We start from the raw sequence: 5,603 nt of genomic DNA on the forward strand, positions 1-5,603 counted from the left end.
GGACGTCACACACATCCATGACCAAGGCAGGATTCGAACCTGCGACCATAGCGGTCGTGCGGTTCCAGACTGTAGCGCCTAGAACCGCGTGGCCACACCGCCCGGCGAACAGATACCATCTTTATATATATATATATATATATATATATATATATATATATATATATATATATATATAGAGTTAAGGCTCACCGGCCATTTGACCATCTTCTTCTGTGTGGATGCACAAACAGTGCCCGAACTCTTACGGGAATCGGCAGTAAAGCCGCGAGTAATGAGTATGGACAGGGGCACTATGAATATAGTGCGGGACAATAAGTTGCGAATGTGGGTCTCCTGGGAGGCGTGCCAGAGTTAAGTCCGTCGCACTATCCCCTGTGTCTCCGGTGGCTCAGATGGATAGAGCGTCTGCCATTTAAGCAGGAGGTCCCGGGTTCGAGTCCCGATCGGGACACATACTTTCAGCTGTTCCCCGTTCACTTATATCAACGCCTGTATGCAGCTAAGGATATTCATTTCATTGTAATTTCATTCTAACGAGCTGCGTGGTCACCGATACTATCTGTTCTTTCGGACATGTCCAAAAGGACAGATCCCATCTTCATATATAAAAAGAAGTTATGACACAACGAGACCCAAATGGAGGAAGATAGAAATCAGTCGTGGCGCGTTGAGCGTTGTCGCACTGCGCAAGAAGATGAACAAAATCGACGGGAGGTGTACAATGCGATCGGTAACATGTTAGAGAATCTACAAAACATTCCAATGAATGAGAAAGAAGACCTGGAAGAAATCGTACTTGGAACCGTGGATGTACTTCTGCCGAAAACGGGATCCATCCGTAATTCTGAATATGCATTCCAAGTGCGCGAGCACACAAAATTCTTCGTTCCACCTTACAGATCCTCCTGGCCTACCGATACAAAGTTTTCTTAGAGACTAAAAGGGTGCTAAACGATGACATCATTGAACCAGTGACCCCCATGTACAACAACCCCTCTTGGTAGCAGTAAAGTCCGACGGCTGATCCATTTGGTGCTGGATTCATGCCAAGTTAATGTCATGATAGAATCAGGAACAGATCATCCCGAGAAGCTGGAGGAACTCCTACGAAACTTCCACGACGTAGCAGTATTCTCGTCTCTCGATTTGGGGTATAGTTTCTGGCAAATTACAGTCCACCCAAACTGCGGGAAATATACTGCATTCCTCGCCGTCGGTGGATGTTACCAACAGAAACGACAACCATTCGGTTTAAACGTGTCCTCAGCTGCCTTCAGTAAGGGACTTGATGGTATATTAAAGTATTCGCTGCAACAGAGAATCGTCACTAAAGTAGATGGTCTCTTAATTGCGCAATCGATGTGGAAAGGACACAGTGTGATCCTGAGGGAAATACTACATGCCTTTAAAAAATGTGGCGTAACTGCCAACATCACGAAGTCATGTACTAGGACTTCGCGAGTAAAGTTCCTGGGCCATACCAGCACCGCAGAAGGAATTTCACCAGACCAAGACAAGATTGAGGCGACAGCAAAATTCGCTATGTCAACGGCTAAGAAACAAATCCGCGGCTTTCTCGGTGTCACATATTTCCGGAAGAGATTCATTCACTTGAAGCAACTAGCTGCACCACGATTACGCCAGCCTACTGGGAAGAAGGTGTCGTGGGAATGGACGATTTGGAGGAAGATGAACTCCAGATCCTCAAAACCGCACTGGTTAAAGCACAGATTTTGTCGCACCCCAACCTGGCGAAGGAATTTTGCATGGCGACAGACAACTCGTACTCTGGTCTGGGCGCAGTGATCTTCCATAGATATCTGCAAGGTGGGAACATGGTGAATAAGACTATCGCTTTTGGAAGCCGTGTCTTCTGTAAATGTGAGAGAAACTACTCGGTTGGAAGCTTTGGCGGTCGTGTTTGGCTTCGATAAATTCCGATGCTGGAGAAAGACAAGAGTATTTACAGATCACTAAGCCTTAGAGTTCCTAATCACAGCGAATGGGCACTCTTGCTACAGGATCACGGTTTCACCATTACGCACAAACCACGGGAGGAGTACATCGTCGTGGATGCTGTCATGTTCACCTTTGGGAAAGAAGTAACATAAACCCACTAGCAGAAGAACACTACAGCCCGTATTGTATTAAAAATGTGGCGTTTGAGAATCACGTCACCAGGGAACAAGACAGGTACCCAACTGTGCTTGCTCTGAAGAAGAGGTTAAAACACAGGACTGAAACTAAGCGCGGGCAGCTGCGCCTGTTACGGAAGGAAATCTTGTCCTTTCGCAGTGAAGGGGAAGGAGCGCCATGGCGTGTTTGCATTCCGGATGAGCTTATAAACAAGGTTGTCTGGCACACGCACGGCAGCTATGCACATTTTGGAGCAAGGAAATGTTATCAAATTATGCACACTTTGCCATTATAAAGATATGGACAGAGGAATTCAGAAGGTTTTTGCGGGGTGTAACGCTTGTTTGAAACCAAAGTATGATACGGTAACAATGCAGGTACCTCTGCATCCCATAATTCCAACCAAATTAAAACACTTCACTGAAACCGATTTAATGGCACCACTTGTGTGCATATGTAAAGGTTATAGTTACATACTAGTAGCAGTGGAGTAGACATCCAAGTCTTAACCCTTCTGGAAAGGCAACAGCACAGACGGTGTGCAGAGGCTGCTACAAAGATTTCCTCACCCAGGTAGCTCATATAGATAGGATTATCTTTGACAATGAACCCCGGTTCCGGTCAGAGACATGGAAAGCTATGTTAGGATTAAACCGATATAGGCATTCACACAGCATCCCCAATCGTACCCGGCAGAAAGGATAATGAAATGCCTGGAAAGACTTTGCCGTATATACTACGCGAAATGACACGCCACTTGGGATTTTTTTTTTTGCTACGCGACTTCCAGGACACGATGAACGAGTTATTACATGGAGTCACTAAGACAGTACCAGTGACTGTTCTCAAGAACAGGTAGTCCAGAGATATAATCCATGAAGTCGTAGAGTTTCTGTTGCCTAAGTAGCAGAAACAGCTGTGCCACAAATTCTACCGTGTCTATAGTGGACATGTCCGAATCCGCAGGATCGCTCACACGAACACGCTGGAACTCGAAAGCTTGACATTAAGGAAATCTCTTGGTATTCACCATATCCCTCATGTCAAACCATTTATAGAATAGATGTTTATTATAATTCAGTTAGGTTGTAATCAATTTGTGCATGGATCTTCTGTGGATTAGCGAATTCTAGGTGATATTGTGTAGTGCGGTCTACTTTATTCATTTATAGGTTATTTGATATTGAAGTATTTGTAATTGTCATGGTGCGACTCCTTTAGGAACTTGGTCATATGAGTACCCTGACTGTTACATCACCATATCAGTGAGTCCACCGCCTGCTTGAAAATCAAAGTCAGAACTGAATAGAAATTCGACATAAGTGACAACTCTTCGTATTAACTGACACCTCTCTGTGGCATGATAACTCCTGCATCTTGACTGAGCCCAGGGTCCAACCAACATTTACCTTTGTGACAGATGGCCCCTATGTCTTTGGACCGCTCTGTTGTTTTCCATTATGACGTTCCAAGGGGTACAAGAGTGTTAATCAAGAAACGACAGCATTATGAACATGAAATTCGGCTCTGTAGTTCTTGTAGTAGTGTCTTCGATAATATCACTAGGTCTGTGAGGGTATTTCTGTCCGTTTTTCCGCGGTATCTCGTGCACTGCCCAAGAGGCAAGTGTACATTGCTTTACGGTGTTTGGCGAAGACGAGATTGCGGCGTTGCCACTGCACATGTTTGTAACGGTTTTCGAGTGTGTTGTATTAGTTGCCCACACATAAGGTGCTGTCTGTTGGGATTCTGGGCATCGCCAGTCATGTGACGAAACATTTCTCATGGTCTTTGCGTTTTGCTGGCGCCTAGAGAGCGCCGTAGGCAAAGCACACCATGAAGGATGAGCACATATAGTGTGAGTCACGGCAGTGTGGCGTACCTCGGGTTCGGAAAAGGAAGGCAGCAGAAAGAAGGGGACCATTAGTCAGGGTGAGGACTGACCTACATTGGAGAGTTAATTTACCTTTTTTAATTTCATTGAAGTGTCAATTCAACAAGAGGAAATTAGAGCCGTTTTTGTAACGTGTAGAGCAACAAGTAAGTGGGAAGTAGTGAAATTTGTAAGTTTCAGATGTGTGATTGCAGGTGCGGATGTCATGAGACAAAGCACCTATGGAGACGAGTGGGAGCATGGTTTCAGACCACTCTGGCATTGGGTAACAATGCTGCAGAAAATACCAAGAACAAGAGGAACATACGTAACATAGTCAGAAGCTAAGAGTAGAGACAGCTTAGAGGTGAAGTTGACAGGTGTTGAGTAAAGAAAAATAAGTTAATTCTAAGTATAGTGTGCAAAGAGCATGTTGGGTGCAGTTGGATACATGTTGGCCATCATAGAGGAAATGCTTCATGGGAAATGGTATTAACACAATTTTCACTCAGACTAGAGACACTTCAAAAAATGTGTGTGAATTCCTAAGGGACCAAACTGCTAAGGTCATCGGTCCCTAGACTTACATACTACTGAAACCAACTTACGCTAAGGACAACACAAACACCCATGCCCGAGGGAGGACTAGAACCTCCGGTGGGAGGGGCCGCGCAATTCGTGACATGGTGCCTCAAACCGCGCGGCCACTCCGCGCGGCAGAGACACTTCACACCACATATTCAAGACAAATATTAAGCGTGTCACCTTTAGTCTGTAAGTTAACACATATTTATTCTTTTCATTTTTGTTATTCCTATCTATGCCCTCTCAATGTTTTTACTCAAAGAGCTTATTTTTTGACTTATTTTATTCATACGAATCTATGTGTGTAGAACATTGTAAGACATCGGCACTGAAACGTGCTAGAGGACTGTGCAGATTTTGGAACCATATGGCAGCCTGCGGCGGTGGGATGGCCCAGAGACCTGCTGAGTGGAGAGTTGTTCGTCAGTGCTGAATGAATGCCCAGGCAGCTGAGGGTCTCCCTACTGCCTTCGCAGCCCAGCGAAAGTGAAAGCGGGCGAGAGATATGCCATGTGCCGCAGCTACATAAACCAGCCTGCTCTGGGTGCCTATGAATGGAGATGGCCCTCTAGACAAGGGATGGCTCGCTGATGATGGCTGGTTCAAATGGCTCTGAGCACTATGGGACTTACCATCTGTGGTTATCAGTCCGCCAGAACTTAGAACTACTTAAACCTAACTAACCTAAAGACATCACACATATCCATGCCCGAGGCAGGATTCGAACCTGCGACCGTAGCGGTCCCGCGGTTCCAGACTGAAGCGCCTAGAACCGCACGGCCACACCGGCTGATGATGGCATGTCACTTCCTTAATAGCCTGGCGAATTGGCTGGGCACCAAGTAAATAACAGCCAACAGCAACCAACCACTAAGCAGTTGTGAATGGGCCGCCAGACTGGAGGTTCATCCTGGACGTCATGACACGCCTTTGAACGATCTGCAGCCAAACTGGCGCCACAACAAGGCCCAGAGGGATTCCCCAGGCAGACACGGCCCTCTACAGA

At 45.9% G+C, this 5,603-nt stretch overlaps 1 non-coding gene across 1 annotated transcript; it reads left to right on the forward strand.

Annotated features, from left to right (window-relative positions):
- The first annotated feature begins 379 nt into the window (after positions 1-379).
- Positions 380-454, forward strand: Trnak-uuu (transfer RNA lysine (anticodon UUU)). Its single transcript has one exon. It is a non-coding gene; the product is annotated as a tRNA-Lys (tRNA).
- Positions 455-5,603: the final 5,149 nt, after the last annotated feature.

The sequence above is a fragment of the Schistocerca cancellata genome, chromosome 1, assembly GCF_023864275.1.
Source record: "Schistocerca cancellata isolate TAMUIC-IGC-003103 chromosome 1, iqSchCanc2.1, whole genome shotgun sequence".
Lineage (NCBI taxonomy): Eukaryota > Metazoa > Arthropoda > Insecta > Orthoptera > Acrididae > Schistocerca > Schistocerca cancellata.